This window comes from Vicugna pacos, chromosome 14 (assembly GCF_048564905.1).
Source record: "Vicugna pacos chromosome 14, VicPac4, whole genome shotgun sequence".
Classification (NCBI taxonomy): domain Eukaryota; kingdom Metazoa; phylum Chordata; class Mammalia; order Artiodactyla; family Camelidae; genus Vicugna; species Vicugna pacos.
Genome location: NC_133000.1, coordinates 13,059,481 through 13,078,791, shown reverse-complemented (window position 1 = coordinate 13,078,791; position 19,311 = coordinate 13,059,481). Strand labels below are relative to the sequence as shown.

The following is a 19,311-nucleotide window of genomic DNA, read 5'->3' as shown; positions in this document are numbered from 1 at the left end:
TTTATGTACTTGAGACTGACTCCTGCAGGAGCAGTATTGAACAGGTTTCATATTTGGCTGATTAAGTCAATTATGGCTATGTACTAGGCTACCTAGAAATGGTGATACCACGTGGTATTTCAGAAGAACTTTCAGGCCAGAGTTTGGGTGATACCTTACTTTTTAAAAAAAAAATGCATGAAAGAGTCTTGGGGACTACACAAACTTATGTGCATTAATTCTTTGGAGAAAGAACATAAGCTGAGTGTTCAGGTGGTGAGTCAAACGTGTCCATGTGGCCATCATTGTTCTGAGCAAAAAGTAAGCATTTTGGAAAGGAAGGTGGTATCTCCTGAGAGAACATCAACTGGCATCTGGGCAGTGGATGCTGGGCAGGATGCTGCCTGGCTTCACGGTGCTGACTATGTGCTCCTGGGCCAAGTGGCAGCCAAGGACTGTCATTCTGAAACTGATGTGTATGTTTCTAAAGGTAACTTTATCATGTTATTCAGAAAGTACGTGAATTAATCTCAAGGACATGGAAAGCAGGTAGGCTAGATTATGATTTGACGGTTTACGCTTATTTAATTGGAAGATAGAGGGAAATAGAGAAAAGAAGTCTTAGAAATTTAGAATCACTTTAGTTTTCTGATTCAATCTGCCTACCACATTTTACAGATGATGAATTTGAGGTTCTGGAAGGGAATTAACTCCTGCAGGGTTGCATGGATATGGGCTCATTTTTATTCTAATCACCACACTCTTTGTATTCTGGCCTCACAGCCTTTGTGAGTTTTATCCAACAGCAGAAACTTCGGGAGAAAGCTGGCCCTTTTTACAGGAAGACGGCATCGAGAGTCACCTTTACTAGCTCTTCCCAAAGGAAGGAAGCTTTCTGCTGCCTGATGTTAGGACTGGTCTCAACAGCTTGCTTTGTTTGGAAGTGATGGGCTCCACAAAAGAACCTACGGGTTGGGCTCTGTCATTGGGAGTCTGTCATCAGGTACCGCGTGGGCAGTCTGCAAGCTGGTGTATTTCAGACCTTGAACTGAATGCCTTATCTGCAGATACTTGAGTAGCTGCGCTTTCTTTTTTGTTCACCATGACCTCTCAGCTGCCACACCTACCCTGCCTTTTAGACAATGTTTTCCTTCTTCCTTTTAGAGTTTATCAGGATGTCAGCCTGCTGGCGAGGTTTCAGGGACCATTGGAGGCAGTGGAATTAGATGAGCAAAAAAATTCACAAATGCAAATACTATTAAATGTGTCTCTTATGAGTGTTGCATTACCACTTCATCTGTGCCATTATTATTGAAAACTAAAATATATTTCCTTACATGTCCTTTTGGAAACACTTTAATAATAGCTGTCTACCTTTCAGGAAAAGGAGGAATCGATTATTCAGTGGTGTCTGACAACTGGTATGTGCTGATGGAAAGAAGAGGAAATCACTTTTTAATCTCCATTTTCTTTGTTTGTCAGACTAGAAAGCTCTGTTCTCTTTCCAAGTTCACAGGCTTGTGTGCCAACCTCTGAGGACAGAGGGTATGCCCCTTGTTCCAGACTTTACAATGACTTCCAAAAAAATTGTTTTTATCAGAATGAGACAAAAACAGCTGTGGAGAAGGTGAAAATTAGAGAAAAACACAATGAACAGAAGGATTTTCTGTTAAATTATGTTCTCCCCCATATGTCATGCCTCTAAATTAATATTACAGTGGAGTAATACGTCATGTGTTCGCTATCTACCTAGTCCAGTTTTCCGTTGTTCTAACCAAGGGTCAATCCCTACGTTTCAAAGTTAAGCTTACTTGGCCTCTGTCTCTGAGAAAGAGAAAAGGAGGTGCTTCAGTGTAGTCTTTGGTGAATAAATGGTTAACTTCATTAGAAATACTCTTCTTCACCATTGTGTCGCTAGGTCCTAGCACCCGTGGCTGCCATTAAGTAAGAGCTCAGTAAAGATTTGTTGAATAAAGTGAGCAGCTATTCAAAAGCCCTCAAACTGCATTTGTGGTTGAACTAGAACTGTTCTAACACTTTAAATCTTAAACCATGATGAATGGGATGTGTTCCTGCAAGATATTGTGAGTTTTTAATGTCAAGAAGTATCCAGAAACGAAGAAATCCCTATCTTTTGGGGACATTACCCTGGCCGAAGGTGAAAGTGTCTCTGGAGCCTATTACAGTGTCTGTACACAGTAGTCACTTAATAAGTACTGCATGTATATGAGAGAGTGGCTTCCAAGTGGATATGGTGCCCTGTCTTCCTAGCATGTCTCTTCTGCTCATACCCACTGCCCGGAGTCTGTACCACCTCGTTGGTCAGTTGCTCCCCAGATGTGACTTCTAAAGTGGATTTGACAGAGCCGAGAGCACACAGTGTGCCAAGCCCTTGCCACAACCACCCAAATGATGACCCGGCCCTTCCTCCTAATTTTCTCTCCTCAAGCTTTGTTCCACCCAAGTCTGACTCATAAAATATAAACCTGCTTTTTTACAACTTTGATGATTTCTCATTTTATTCTAGATATGTAACTTGTAAAATTATATCACACAGTTTTTAGTCTAGGTAGTTTCTGAGTCATTTTAAACACAAATGACAGCAAATTTTAAACGCATAGTGTTATGAACATCCTTGTTTCTCCAGGTCATACCAGCTGAGTCATGGCTTGGACAAAAAGAAGGCATAGTCAAAAGCACACGAGTTTAATCCTGGTCCTTCCCTTTCTAGCCGTGTGATCTTAGGCAAGTCACTTAACCACATGAGCCTCTGCTGCTCGATTGTAAAATGAGACTAATAATCTCTACTCTTGCTAGTGGTCCAGGATGGGGACCTGAGCATACATATTTGTTTCCTTTCCATCCTAGGACTCAATTAAAAATATGGTAAATGAATATGAAAAAGTACAATACCAAATGCAGCCAAGAGAACAAGAAGCTAAGCGATTTCCATGAGTTTCTGGAAGACAGCACATGGAAGAGCACCGAGTGGAAGACACTATAGCCCAGGATATGCTTGGAGGGTGTTGCAGATGGCGGGGGAGCTGGACCCTTGCTAAGGCTGTGGATTCAGAGAAGTTATTGGAGTGAAGAGAAGATGGAAAACAGTGAAGATCTGTATACGAAATGCTCATCCTCCATCCCAGCTTCTCAGCTCTGGTACCAAGAGTCCCCAGCAATTAGATGTTCAACCCAGACAAAATTAAAACCAAACCACCAACCAACCAACCCATGACCAGAGGGGACTCTTCTAAAGACACTGGAGGATCTTTCTGAGAAATCTTGGGCCTCTGAGTTGTCGTTGGCACCCCAGCACAAAGCCGTCTACATTCTAGCATTTGAGAGGCCTCAGCACAACGGTCAGATCTCGGACTCTTGGCCCTGCAACGAAGCCTGCCAGTTAGCAAGTTCCGCACATGCACTGAGAGTTCCTAGTCAGCCTTTCTCCTGTCTCATTCTTAAGAATAGCCTGACAACTGGAATCACCAAATGTTTGAGACAAATCTAACAGTGTGATGAAAGATAAACAGAAAAACTGACCCCAGAAGAAACATAATTCAGGCAATACAAGAAGAGTCAAATAAAAACTCTAAAAAATGAATTACTTATCACTAAGAAGATGTGAAATGATATGATATCTATTAAATAAGAACATGGTAATTTAAAAAGGAAGAGTCAGAAAATGGGAAGGAACGCTTGGAAATGAAATATTCAATAGAGAGGTCAATAGATGAATGAAACAAGTACAGCAAGGGTTAACAGTTGCTGAAGTCCGGTGGTAGATGTATGTGTTACTGTACTCTTTTTCCAGCTTTTCTGGATGCCTGAAAATTTCATTAATAAAATTTTGAAAAAAAAAAAAAAACAAAAGATAACAGTTTGACATAAAAACTCACTGCAGAAGCAAGTCCTGCCTTTGACACAGAGGAGTTCCTTGGGGCGAGAGGAGGAACTGGGGGGGGCTTGATTGTCTCAGTACCCTCCGTGGAGCCCCCACCTGTGCTGCCCCGTAAGCACAGGATCAGTGTGCTTTAGCAGAACCCCCTAAACACTAGATTTTGGCTCCTAAGGCCCACCCACCAAATGCTATGTGACCTGGGTTAAGTACTTAACTTCTCCGTGGACCTAGTGTTAAGTAGATCTGAAGAAGAAAAAGGAAAGAGGAGTTTAGGATGACTTCCAGATTTCTGGCCGGCATGACATCTCAGGAAGAGGAGGCGTGAAACCTCCCTTGGGGGTTGGAAGATATTTCAGGCCAAAGGCCTCGAAGAGGAAAGAACTTCTTTAGGGACTCAGAGTCATCTCATTTTGACAAAGTGGGATTTCTGTTTGTATCCCAAGCTGAAGAAGAAGAACGAAGCAATTATGCCTACCTTTCAAATGTTCTATAATGAGCATATATTGCTCTATTTGTAAAGAAAAATATTTTTAAAGCAGTTCTATAGTGTAAAGCTCAGAGACAGCAGAAACTACTAGAAGGTTTTGTATATTATGAGCTATATTTTAAACCAAGCATTTATGATTTTGTGCTAAAATTAAATTTTTAAGTGCATACATTTGAACTGATTAAAAAAAGTATATCAATTGATGTGTAATAATAAGATGCAGCCTGATGTGTCTGGGCAGCCATCGAGGGAGAAGCTGACCACAGCAGTAAGCGCAGGATGAGCGCATTCACACCCGCAGCGGAGGTGGCATCCGGAGAAGGGATGGGCGGTGAGAGACCATTCTCGCAGCTGGAGTGCTGGGAGAAACAGTAGGCAGGACAGGCAGCTGGGGAAATGAGCCATCCGGGATCCCCGAGGAAGGAAAAAATCTAGGGTGGAGGAGGTTGGAGGTCCGGTAACAACACGAGGAGCAAATTCTACTAATAACAGCTACAAGATGGCTCACCGATTAAACTTCCAAGCATTGGTTGTAGATTATCCCTGACCCGCCTTGTAATCCTGTAAGGTACGGTTGTAGGTTTGGTTTGGTTTTGTCACAGTTGAGGGGAGAAAAAGGCAAATAGTAGAGGAGGATTTACAGCAAAAGACTCGTTACTTCCCAGCCTCAATCCCACTTTGCACGCGCAACCACTTTTACCTCCTGGCTCTTGATTCTCCTGCAGGTGCCCTCCCACGGTGCAAATGCGATGGAGCTGCAATTTCGTGATATTACTTAGTGACTCTTGTGATGACATACAGATTCGTCTCACTTACTATCACACACACAATAGTTACACCACTGTTTAGTTCTCTTGCTCACTTTTGCAACATTAATTTCCTTAAATTTTGTTTTTAAGTTCTCTCAAATACAGACATCTCTTGGCTTTCCATTTGGTGAGAGGCAAGTATTTGAGTTCCACTTCTCCTAGACTCCCCACCTCTCCTTCCACCTCCAAACTTCATCAGGCTGTCCTCTAACTCAGATTTCCATAGCTGAGAGCGTTTTCATTCTGTTCCGTAAGCATAGTTAAGTCTACCATAGTTTGTCCTCGGGGGAGAGTCTGTGAGAGTCTAGCAGACAGTAAGCAGTAAACAGCATTAGCCACAATTTGTTTATGAAAATTTTCCTTCATAGCAGAGACAAGGAGTGTGTTTCCTTCTCTGTAATCAGTGTCACCACCCTGTGCTGCTCCATTGCTCAAAATCATGGGTAGTTTGATTTTTTTGTCTTTCCCTGTGTTTTGTTTTCTTGCTAAAAGGAAATCTGTGCCATTTTGTCCATTCTATCTATTGCTTAAAATCTCCCCCCACTTTTGAAACCCATTGACATCCACTTCTAACTTTTTTGGGGGGGGGTTGGTTTTTTTGGGTTTGTTTTTTTATTTTGATGTGACCTGCCTTATTCAGGAGGCACAGGTGTCCCATTATTAGCGATGTCAGGCTTAAACACTGATTAAGGTGGCGATGACCAGCTCTCTGACTGTGTGTGTGGGGAGACAGTTCTTCATGGGGCCCTCACTTTTCTGTGCAAGTTGTGAGCAAGACACTGACTGTCCCCTTCCTTTTTTATTTCCTGGACTATCTTTTCAAGGAGGTTTGGTAGCAAATAGCCTTGGAAGGTAAAGATAGTGTTCCACAGCCAAGGGTAGGCATGCTTATAGTCCAGAATAAAAGATTAGGGTTCCCTTAGCTCGGGGTGCTTTTACTGTTACATAACCCACTGTGTGCTGGTGTCATCTGGCCCTCTTCATTTTGCCCTGTGGATTTGGGGGAACCAGCACAAAAATGCTGATACACTGTGAGGAATCAACTCTCGTGAAGGCTACCTTGGCAGTCTGCAAATAGGGCTTCCTCAGACCCTGCATGGATCTTGATAACGTTTCCCTTTGCAATTGGTGAGTAATCTGTAGGAGCCGCACTGGCACTGTGTGAATATCGCATTCCCCCACAGCATGTAACCTAATGGTTTTAGATTCCATTTATATTCTTTGCCTGAGTCAACCAATTTACTGGAGGTAGCAAAATAGTGATTTTCTGTTTCTATTCTTTCTACATTTATTAAATGAGTTTTTCTGTAGAGGGTCCACTGGGAATGAACTACAGTTCCTTACAGAATGGTGGGATAAATGCCTAATTCTTTCCCTTTAATTATCAAACTTTAGAGGAAGGCATTGGTGTTATAATTTCTCTCTCCATAAACTCATGGAATTTAAAAAAATTTAATATTTTATAATCATTTATTCCTTTTGATGTCCAAATTGTTTGGATCTGTCCAGTGGGAGCCTCTTCACACAGGCTTTTGTGTCTTTTTGGCACATCCTGCTGGTCTTTCTAACTTAGTGGTTTCTTGCTTTTTGTATTTTTAGATGTTTGGGTTCAACTTGGATTTCTTTGCCCAGGACTGAAATCAGTCATTTCTCTGAGGGTTTCTGGTGCCTTCTGGTAGGAAATAGTATTTAAAAACCAGGATCAAGGGTGTCATTGCTTCTGGTCCTTTCAAAGGATAGCACTAAGATATTTTTAAAAATCATGAGCTCATAGTGCTATTTTGATTCAGATTTTCAAAAGTTGTGTTCAAATGCCTGTAATGTAAAATTTACCACCTTAACCATGTTTAATTCTACATTTCAGTAATGTTTAGTATATTCGCATTGTTGTGCAACCAATCTCCAGAACTGTTTCATCTTGCAAAACTGAAACTCTGTACCTGTTGAACAACAACCCCTTGTTCCCCCATCCCCTCGGGCCCTGGCAACCACCGTTCTATTTTCTGTCTCTATGGATTTACCTACTCTGGGTACCTCATATAAGTGGAATCATATAGTACATTTTTTTTGTGACTGGCTTGTTTTACGTAACCTAATGTCTTCGAGGTTCATCCATGTTGTAGCGTGTGTCAGAATTTCCTTCCTTTTAAAGGCTGAATAATATTCTGTTGTTTGAATATACCATATTTTGTTGAACTATTATTCATCAGTTGATGGACATTTGGGTTGCTTCCACCTCTTGGCTATTGTGAATAACATTGCTACGAACGTGGGTGCGCAAATATCATTTCAGGACCCTGCTTTCAATTCTATAATTTATATACCCAGAAGTGGCATTGCTGGATTTTATGGTCATTATATGTTTAACTTTTTAAGGAGCCACCATACTGTTTTCCATAGCAGTTGCACCATTTTATATTTCCACCAACAGTAATGCACAAGGGTCCCAATTTCTTCACATCTCTACCAACACTTGTTACTACTATTTTTAAATAGTAGCCATTCTAATGGGTGTGAGGTGATATCTTAATGTGGTTTTGATTTGCATTTCCCTAATGATTAGTGATATTGAACATCTTCTCATATGTTTGTTGGCCATTTCTATGTCTTCTCTGGAGAAATGTCTATTTAAGTCCTTTGCCCACTTTTTAATCAGGTTATCTGTTTTTTTGTTGTTGAGTTGTAGGAGTTTTTTATATATTCTGGATATTAATCCCTTATCAATTCTGTAATTTACAGATATTTTCTTCTATTCTATAAGTTGCCTTTTCACCTGTTGATTGTATCCTTTGATACACAGATACATTCAGATTTTAAGATTTCATTTTTTCTTAACTTCTGTAATTTGATATATGTATACTGTTTTTCTTATAGTAAACTTCTTGGTTCCTAAAAATATCAAAATATTTATTTGCTTTATTCTAGAATATATGCAAAATAGTCTCAGAATGTTACAGTTGCAACTCAAAGTACAGAATGAAGTTTAAGATGCCTGCAAAATTCTTTTTTTTTTTGTCCTTAGAATTTGTGGTAGCAAGGTGCATAAGCAGAGCATTCTGTTAAAAGAGTCATTCAAAATTCTTGTTTCTGCACAGTTATCTTACCAATTTGATACATAGTGTGGTTAATTTGTTTCAGTCTTTTTAATTTTAGGTTTGCTTTTTTTTTTAATATGTAAAACATTTACATGGATCACAAACAAAAACTCTATAAAAAGATGTACTCAGAAAAGTTTCACTTCCATTCTTGTCCCTTCTAACCCATTCCTCTTACCCCACCCAAGAGTTTCTGATTTGTGCTTCCAGTGTTTCTTTATGCAAACATTATTCATTACACATTTCTGTTTTTAATTTCCTTCATTCTTTACACAAAATATATAAGTTTTAGTGTCTTAAAGTGCTTACCTTTAAATGTATGAGTCTTAAATGCTCTACTTTTAAAATCTGAAAATAAGGCCCATAATAACTAACAACATATAAACTTAAGAAATTGCTGATTCCAAATGATAAATGTTGGATACATGTTTTAAAATAAAGCAGCAGAGGACACTCGTACCATCGTGAGACTTTATTCCTGTTCTCCCTCCCTGCCAACCATGAATAAATAACTGCCTGGGAGAATTTACAAGCCTGTATTCCCACAGTACTACGCTCATAAACCAGTTTCGCATTCATCTCATTGTTTTAGAGTTATTCATATGCATTTGCTCCCAAAAGTGTGTGAGAGCTGAGAGCAGGGATCGTATATCCTACTCCTCTGTGTCTCAAGCAGCACGTTGTAGGGGAAAGTTCATTGTCTCTGGAATCTTGGCTCTGCCACCTCCCAGCTGCGCGAGCTTGCGCGTGGTGCTTCACCACTGTGGACCTCAGTATCCTCATTTATAAAGTAAGAGTAACCTCTTCTTGAGGGACTGTTGATGATATTGAGATGATGTGAGTGAAGGGCCCAGCGTGTGGCGAAGCCGTCCTCCGAGCTCTCAGTGCCCCTTGGCCACCATTTTGCTTGTCCCTGGATTCAACTTCTGTTTCTGACGTTAGCTCTTTTGATAGATTTTTACATATTTATTTCTTTATTATCTTGTCCCAACCAGTCAAAACCCATCGCAATATCCGTGTGCTCTCTATTTAAATTGGTGTTCTTGCTTCTTCATTCATAGCAAAAATGGAGTTAATGGAGGGAGTGAGATGGGAACACCCAGTTTCAGGACTCCAGGGCGCAACACTCCCGCAGTCTACAACGTCAACGGTGTCCCCTGGAGTTGTGCAACGTCACAGCCCTGCTTCCTGGCCTCCAACCTATAAAACTCTCTCTTTCCAAACCCTTCTTAGTCTAATAATTAGCAGTACTGAGCATTTTTGCGTGTGTCTATTGGCCATTTGTATGTCTTCACTGGAGAATTGCTTGTTTAGGTCTTCTGCCCATTTTTGGATTGAGTGGTTTGTTTTTTTACTATTAAGTTGTATGAGCAGTTTATACATTCTGAAAATTAAGCCTTTGTCAGTCTCACCTTTTGCAAATATTTTCTCCCGTTCGGCAGGTTGTCTTTTTGTTTTGTTTGTGGTTCCTTTGCTGTGCAAAAGCTTATAAGTTTAATTAGGTCCCATTTGTTTATTTTTGCTTTCATTTCTATTGCCTGGGTACCTTGCCCTAGGTGAACATTGCTAGATTTATGTCAGATAGCCCAGCGTCGGGCAGCCGTTGACTCAGTGCAGAAAGGCAGAAGCCACCACGTGCCCTGCAGTGTGGCCTGGCAGGCAGGAGCCTGAGTCCTCGTCTCGTGGCCTCTGTGGGGATTTGCAGGGCTTTTAACCCGTCAGGCTTCAGTTTCCTCAACTATAAAACGAGGGGAGGGATAACCTGAGTCCTGAGAACAAACAAAACAATGTAAGAGGAGGGGGCGGGTATGGCTCAGTGGTAGAGCACATGCTTACCATGCATGAGGTCCTGCGTTCAAGCCCTAGTACCTCCATTAAAAATAAAACAGACCAATTTAGCTCCTCCCACCAAAAAAAAAAAAAAGTAAGAGGAACTAAAGTAACTGTTAGCCACGACTCTGCTGTGACCACCAGTTTAAAAGCTTTCCCATTCTAAAATCACCTCTATGTTTCGTCTATTTTTTTTGGTACGGCAATTACAATTCCATTTATCCAAACTCCAGAAGGGCAAAAAGTCTCACAAACCCTCAGTGTGTGCCTGAGCAGAGTATCTGGTGCCTCTTATATTCCAGTGTATAAAGTGACTTGAACAGAGTTCAGAACAGCTTTAAAGCAAGCTCGGAAATGGCAAGATCAGAAGCTGATTTGCTGTGATTTTAATCACAAGTAACGGAAACAACAGCAACAAATTTAGCTCCTGAGAAATGAAAGGCGCCGGTTTATTGAAAGGAATAAGAAGGGAAACTGATGACACGATGTGCTAACTCCAAAGCCTTTGAGTGGAATCAGGGCTGAGACAGAGGAAATCCTGCCTAGATGCCTGTGTGGTGTGTGGTCATGCTCCGAGTAGGTGCTCTGTAAACACCTGTGGAATGATGCCAGCTACCCCGCCGGATGGGCTTTAATGAGCTCCCGGGAGCAGCTCGTCCCATCCCTGTAGAGTGTCTTCCTGCTGACAGTGGCAAGATGTGCAGGGTATTAGCATCGTTGCTGAATGACAGGAGGAGAAAGGCCAATCCTGAGCAAACATCTAGGAATTGAGTAAGAGAAGTTTGGCAAAGAGCTGCATAAAACTGCAAATAAGACTATCAGTTAATGCAAACTTGATTCTGTTAGGTATACCAATTAAAAAAACAAAAAAAGCTGATGTCTGCTTGCCTGAGGATGGGCTTTGGCCTACAGATGAGTTTTGGAGAAAGTATTTTTTATAAGTTTTTTTTTTTTTTTCAGCGGAGGGACTGGGGATTGAACCCAGGACCCCATGCACACTAGGCATGCACTGTACCACTGGGCTATACCCCCTCTGCTGCTGGACAAATAGTTTAATTAGAATCCTTTTTTGATGGGTCTATACAATTCTGTTTTCTACAGTTCCTAATATTCCCTGTTGTCTTGCTTCACTCATTTTCATAATGCACAAGACTCCCGAAGGCAGGAACCCTGGCTTACAGGAAGCAGAAATCAGAGAGAGACCTTTGGGTGCCAAACCAGCCTAAAATTAGAATTCAACCTTCAAAATTGGTTTAACCAAGCTTTCAGAAATTACCAGCATTGTTTCTTTGTCTAATTACTCTTAAGAGCTTTACTGACTGCTACAGCGTGTGAAACATTTTAAAAAGAAGGGCTTGTTATGAGTGACTTCCCAGAGAATCTTACCCAGATGCTTTTTTTTCTGTAATCAAGAACCACTTATTGTGTGTGTTCTACGTAGCAGCCTAGGCACATATGTGTGTGATGTCTCATTGAATTTGCATAGCCATGGGAGGCTCAGAAAGTAGGTACTTGCTCAAGGGTACACAGCCATCACCGTGACCAGGAACGATCTCCTGAGCCCAATACCGTGCTCTTTCCACAGGTCACCGAGGCAGTTTATGATTTCCTATCATTCTGGGCACTGAAAAGAAGAATAGTAATTTCATAATCTATAAATGATCAGCCTGAAGGAAGGTCTGCTGCAAGACCAGAATAAAATAAAAATAGCTAGCATTTATTGAGTGCCTACTATGTGCTGGCATTGTTTTAAGGGCTTACATGTATTAATTCATTTAATACTCATATCCACTCTATAAGGTACTATTCTCATTTCACAGATGAAGAAAGTGAAGTACAAAGAAGATAAATAACTTGTTTACCCAACGATACAGTTAGTGAACTTCTGAGCCAGCAGTCCAGCTCCAAAGTTCATATATATACAATAAATTGTGTCTAGCTTCTACTTAAGGGGGCAGGAGTGAGGATGGTGGGAGACAGCAAATTAAGTGCTAGCCTGTATTCAAAATCTGATGAGAAGTTTCCGGTATAAAGACAACAATGTGATCTCTAGTGATATTTTGATTGACATTCAATGTTTTATTACTATGGCATCCTGTGATACAAACGTACAATTTCTTTGGAGGAGTTCAAGAATTATAAAATATTGTTTGGAGCAAGTTAGATGGACACATCTAAACACTTCTCTTGTTTTCCTAATGGTTTATTATTATTGGGAAAATGAATGGAAAAGAACTTGGGCTGAGCAGCTCTCAGCAGTGGAAGAGCTGCGGCTTTCCCTCCACAAAGTCACCATCTGTTTCTGTCTACCACAGCCGAGTCCAGATGCTTCTAACTTTCTAGCACAATCCCTACAGCGAAAGCTTTCTAATTGGAACTTCTTTGTTTGAGCACATCAAGGCAGAGCAATATTCTATGTAGGTTGGACTTCGGCTGTTTTTGAGCCATATGTTATTAAAAGACAATTCTTCTCATGCTTTTCTGCTGTGTTCTCCATCAGAAATTTGACCCCTCATTCATTACTAAACTTTGGTTTTTGCATGACAGAAAAAAAAATTTTTATTTCAAGCCTGAGATCTTACAGGAAAAATTTCTTCTGCAATAAGAGAGGTGGCAGAAACTTGCTAGGGGTTCCTTATTCACAGTTGTGGAAATAAAAACATTATGATATGGATGTTTGATTGACCTAACTTTTTAAAAACCAATTCATTCTGATGATTTTTAAGATGCTATTCGTAAACAATGATTGAAAGTTATATGAATCAGAAAAGGATAGTCATTAATGAGTAATTTTAACTTAATTTCCATATATTTAAAATCTGGTTTAAGACTAAAGGAAGATTTTGAAGAAGAAAAAAGATGTCTCAGGTCCCTAACACCATTTTACATTTTGGGGTGTTCCTTTCCAGCCTGTAAATCAATGAGTAATTAGGGATATAATACAGAATATATTTATGGTGCTAGGATAACCAGTCAAAAGCTCTATTACTTAAAGTTTTATGACCCATCTCATAAGACACAATTTAAGTGAAGGAGGAGGCTTTCCTTTTCCCCTATGTAAAAACAAGTTTTAAGTACAAAATTTACTTTCAGAGAATTTGTCTGTTTTCTAGAGTTGGAGAGGGTGTGGTGAAAAAATAGCTGTTTGTTGACTTTCGGTGGAAATTATAGAGGCTTGGCGAAGAAGAGTATCTAAGAGTATTAAAAAAGCCAAACCAGTCAAAAAATAACAGCAGCAGGACAAGGGAACGACTGAGTTTTGGATGAGCTAGAAGCCCCCCTGAGGCAGCATCTCTGGAGCTGGCAGGGGTGGACCAGTGGTAGGAGATGAGATCAGAGGACAGGAAGGAGGGACTGGGCCAAATTGGAATAAACTAAGCCTTGTAATTAACATGTGGGATTACGTATGTATGAAGAAGTAGCTGCAAAGCCATATACTATTTATGCTTAGAGTTCCAGGATGTTAAAGAAATAACTAGTTGAAGTTTGTACCAGAAATTGGGACCACTGTTTGTATCTAAATATTAGAACTAAATGGATGTGATTAGGACTTTAAAAGGTTAGATCCAAAGAGGCTACTCTGCTTTGCATTTGCTGCAGGGCACCAGTGTATGTAATCTAACTCAGCTAACGTTTTTTTGGGAGCTTGCTATATGTGAGGCATTGGTGAAGGTACTTTTGTGTATTAAATAATTTCATCTTTACACCATATTTGTGAGCTATAGGTCCTCAGACAAGGACACTGAGACCCAGGGAGGTTAAAGAGCTTGTCCAAGCTCACACTAAGAAAATGATGGAGTCAAGATCATACCCCAGGCAATTTCCTCCAGAGCTCCACACTCTTAGTGATCATGTTAGATCTGCCTGTCTGATGTGTGGCTTCTGGAGTGGTATCTAAAGTGCACACAACTAATGTATTAACGATATTACCTCCTAACAAATTCATAACTACCATTAGTGTGGTGCGTGATCTGGTTCATTCACTGAGATGCCCTCTTCAGCCTGACTTTGTGTGCAGTACACGCTGACTCTCACCTGCTCGGCCCTCAGACTTTGTCTACTGGCTTGCTTGGATGTTCCAGCCATCAGGATTAATGCACTCATTAGCTTATATTTGGATTTGCTTTCTAGTCCTTTCTGGTCCCCTTACCACAGTTTAGCTTTTAAAAATACACATCTTTTCATTTTATTTATTTTTTATTGAAGTACAGTCAGTTACAATGTGTCGATTTCTGGTGTACAGCACAATGTCCCAGTCATACATATACATACATATATTCATTTCGTATCCTTTTTCATTAAAGGTTATTACAAAATATTGAACATAGTTCCCTGTGCTATACAGAAGAAACTTTTTAAATCTATTTTTATGTATAGTGGCTAACATCTGTAAATCTCAAGTTCATAAATTTATCCCTTCCCACCCCCTTTCCCCAGTAACCGTAAGATTGTTTACTATGTCTTTGAGTCCGTTTCTGTTTTGTAGATGAGTTCATAGTGGCCTTTTTTTTTAAGATCCCCATATGAGTGGTATCATATGGTATTTTTCTTTCTCTTTCTGGCTTACTTCACTTAGAGTGACAATCTCTAGGTCCATCCATGTTGCTGCAAATGGCATTATTTTACTCTTTTCTATGGCTGAGAAGTATCCCATTGTATAAATATACCACAGCTTCTTTATCCAGTCATCTGTCGATGAACGTTTATGTTGTTTCCATGCCTTGGCTATTGTATATAATGCTGCTATGAACATTGGGGTGCATGTATCTTTTCAAATTGGAGTTCCCTCCAGATATACACCCAGGAGTGGGATTGCTGGATCATATAGTAGGTCTATTTTTAGTTTTTGAGGAATCTCTATACTGTTTTCCATAATGGCTGCACCAAACTACATTCTCACCAGCAGTGGAGGAGGGTTCCCTTTTCTCCACAGCCTCTCCAGCATTTATCATTTGTGGACTTTTGAATGATGGCCATTCTGACTGGTGTGAGGTGATACCTCATGGTAGTTTTGATTTGCATTTCTCTGATAATTAGTGATATTGAACATTTTTTTCATGTGCCTATTGGCCATTTGTATGTCTTTATTGGAGAATTGCTTGTTTAGGTTTTCTGCCGATTTTTGGATTGAGTTGTTTGCTTTTTGTTATTAAGTTGTATAAGCCGTTTATATATTCTGGAAATTAAGCCTTTGTCTCATCATTTGCAAAAATTTTCTCCCATTCTGTAGGTTGTTTTGTTTCGCTTATGGTTTCCTTTGCTGTGCAAAAGCTTATAAGTTTAATTAGGTCCCATTTGTTTATTTTTGCTCTTATTTCTATTGCCTGGGTAGACTGCCCTAGGAGAACATAGCTAAGATTTATGTCAAAGAATGTTTTGCCTATGTTTTCTTCTAGGAGGTTTATCATGTCTTGTCTTATATTTAAGTCTTTAAACCATTCTGAGTTTATAAAAATATGCTTTTTTGTTGTAGCACACTTAGATTTTTTGGTAGAAGCATTTTTAGATATTCTATACTGGGAAAAGAGGCCATGAATGTTTACTCTTAAGTATTGCCCCTCAATTATCTGAAATGCTCTTCTCTAATATTACTGTTTAACAGTTTAGATTCATCAAGACCTAACTAACTCACCCAACAGCAAAAGGGATCCAGGCTAGCAAGGAACCATGGGTGTTACTGTTTTGCAGAGACATACATTAACTGAAGCAATGCTTCTCAAAATGCCTGGATATCAGAATCTTTTGGGGAACTAGTGTAAAATGCAAATCCCAATCCTTAGCCTACCTGAGACTGAGACTCAGAAGAGCTAGGGTGCAACCCAGGAATCCATGTTTAAAACAATCACCCCCAAGTGCTTCTGATACAAGTGGACAGCTGACTTACTTTGAGAAACAGATAACTAGCAGAAGGTTGGGGAAAGCATATTAATATGAAGAGAGATAGAGCTATAGAAATCACATCTATGGACTTTGAAAAAGGCTTGCTCTTTGGGAGGCAAGAGCATGGACTTTGGTACCAGGCCAATTGATGTGAACTTTATTCCACACCAAACTACCTACCCAACCTTGAGTAGGAGTTGAAAAAATCATAATCATAGTACTCTGTTTGGCTCATTAGTAAACAAAATTGTCATATACCCTATTGGGAGGATGGGAGAAAGAAATACAGGAGGTGAAGCTAAATTCTCATTGTCCTTATTGGAAGCCAATAAATGCTGTATGAAATAGAAAAAGTAAAAAATAATACCATAAGGACTTTATTTATAATTTTGGATGTAAATATTAGAAGAAGGTTAAATGAACTAAAGGTAGTTTTCTCTGGGGAACAGGATGGGATTAGAGAAGGATGAGACGGGGGACATTGGTTCTTCATTAGAGGTCTTATAGTACTACTTGCTTTTTAAAATTCATGTACAAGTATGACTTTAACAACAATGGTTACTTTAAAATATAAATGCTATTTTCACTTGTAGATATACATAGACAGTGCTTGTCACTAGTAAATACTCAGAAGTTGTTATTTTTATTGTTTGTGGTGAACAGTAGGTGAGAGCTAGGAGGACAAACTCAGAGGCTTCTCCAGAATTTCTCTAGGAGAAGTTTAGAGGCAGTAATTGGATTAAAAGGTGGGTGTAGTAGGTTGAATTGTGGTTCCAAAAAGATATGCCCAAGTCCTAACCCCCATATCTGTGAATGGGACCTTACTTGGCAGTAGGGTCTTTGCAGATGTAATTAAGTTAAGGATCTCAAGATGAGCTCATCCTGGATTTAGGGTGTACCCTAAATCCAACGGTGAATGCCCTCATAAGGAACAGAAGAGGAGACACAGAGAGACACAGAAGGAAAGGCATGTGAAGATGGAGGCAGAGATTGGAATGCTGCATCTACAGGCCAAGGAATGCCAGGCATTGCCAGCAGCCACCAGCTAGGAGAGATGCAGGGAATAGATTCTCCCTCATTGACTCCAGGAGGAATCCACCATGCCAATATCTTGATTTCAGACTTCTGGCCACTAGAACTGTGAGGGAATAAATTTGTGTTGTCTTTAGCCACTCAGTTTGTGGTAACTTATTACAGCAGCCCTAGAAAACAAAGTCAGTGGGGTTAGAGGACTGGTCTTGAAGCTCTATTTGTAGAGCATGTATCTCATTCCTTAGATTGTGTATTTTTTGAGAAGCTTTGATGGGAGGAGTGAAGGAGATTATGGGGATGACTAAAGCCTCCTTACACTATCCCTGGGCACTGCTACTCGTAGACCCCAAACTGGATGAATCCAGTGAAATATTTTATTATTTTTTCCAGCATTATTGAAATAAAATTGACACATAACACTGTGTAAGTTTAAGGTGTACAAGTGTTGATTTGAAACACTTATAGCAAAATGATTACCACCATAGTGTTAGCTAACACCTGTGTCATGTTGCATAATTACCATTTCTTTTTTGTGGTGAGAAAATTTAAAATCTACTTCGTTAGCAACTGTCAAGTATATAATACAGTATTATTAACTATAATCACCATGCTGGACATCAGATTCCCAGAACTTATTCATCCTGAAACTGGGAGTTTGTGCTCTGTGACCAGCACCTCCTTTCCCCTGGTAATCATCATTCTAGTCTGTGTCTGTGAGTTCAGCTTTTTTTAGATTCCACATATAAGTAATATTATACAGTACTTGTCTTTGACCTATTTCACTGAAAAAAACGTGTTTTATAGTGATTTCAGATGCATATGTTCATGTTATGAAATGTATTTTGGGGACAGCATCATGTCTACACCACCATGTAGCAAAGGGTTTGTATGTTTCCCTATTTCATCAAAGAGGCAGATCTGAAATTTAACACCATTACCACCAACATGGAATTTCCTTACTACTGTAAGGATGCTGAGTAATGCTGCAAACACGTGCTTTCTGTGGGCCACAAGGTTGTGAAAACTCCACAGGGTGAAGCCCATGAAAAGGTTTTGCTAGTTTCTCTGAAACTAAATCATTTTAAATGGGTTCCTAGAGAGTTTTCTGGGTAATTTCTACCCTACAGAGATTTGATTGCAGAAAATTTCCAGTAAGCTTAAACAAAACAAAACTCAGCTTCTTATAGCACTTAGAAAATGTACCAAGTTGGGCAAGGTATTAAAAATACTTGGATTTTATTCCACGGAGGGAGCATCTTTGAGACAGGAGGGAAAGGGGCAGGACTAGCTAAATGAAGATGCGCAGCTGTCGGGATGCGATAAAGACTGGCTGGAATCAGCTGAAACCAAGGTGGCTTTGAGAACAGTCCATCATTGACTTTTGGCTCATTATATCCTCATTGTAACACTAAAAATCACCCCCCCCCCTTATGCCATGACAGTTCTGAGAGAGACCATGAAAGGCCAAAAAGTGGGTATTCACCCAAATCCTTACCCTTCCCTGAAATGGCAAGAATATTCCTCCCACTCATTAGCCTATGAAATTACTTAACCCATAAAAACCTACGACCCCATGCCCAGGGACCCCTCTCACTTTCTGAGACATCTGCCTATGGAATGTGTATCTCTCTAAATAAACTTGCTTTCCCTTTACAACAGCTTGCTCTTGAATCCTTTCCTGTAAGAAGCTAAGAACTCACTTGGTGGCCCACCCTAAGGTCTCCTGCAGACCCCAGGGCGTGAGGTTTCCCTCTCCTGCAACACCTTGATAAGTAGAACTTCGAAACTTTGAAAGAAAAAGGTAGATACATACAGAGGATGGAAATTTCTGATTGTCAGAGACTAAAGAAAATCTTGCTGAACTTGGAAAGGTCAACGAAAGAATGATTCTCCTGGTTTGAGGCATTGTATCCTTGAGTTCGGATTCATGCTTGAATGAGATGCTGTGTATCCTCAGGGATGAAGGGCCCACAGGAGAAGGAGGACAGGGAGGCGGATACAGTCGGAGAGAGAGCGCATGGAATGTCCTAGTGGTCAAGAGAAATGCATGTGTGGGTGTGTGGGAGGATATCAGGGGAAATGAACACTGCCAAGATGATTTGTTTTTTAGCTGCCAAAGCATTCCTGGGACATTCTTCCTAGATGCTAGGATTGGAGAGGTGACGAGTTTCAATATGTTTATCCATTACAAGTACAAGCGTTTAAAAAAAATTGGGGCAGATGTATTTTTAATTCTAAAAAGACAATGTTGACATTAGGGAAACTCTGAAACAAAATGACTTCTCATAATTCCACTATTAA

The 19,311-nt window shown here is 40.0% G+C and overlaps 1 protein-coding gene and 1 non-coding gene across 2 annotated transcripts in view; both read left to right on the top strand.

Annotated features, from left to right (window-relative positions):
- The window catches only part of LOC102532295 (phosphatidylinositol 3,4,5-trisphosphate 3-phosphatase TPTE2-like), a 98,193-nt gene that overhangs the window by 16,183 nt on the left and 62,699 nt on the right, over window positions 1-19,311 (top strand). The window lies entirely within an intron of this gene.
- TRNAG-ACC (transfer RNA glycine (anticodon ACC)) lies at window positions 10,070-10,142 on the top strand. Its single transcript has one exon. It is a non-coding gene; the product is annotated as a tRNA-Gly (tRNA).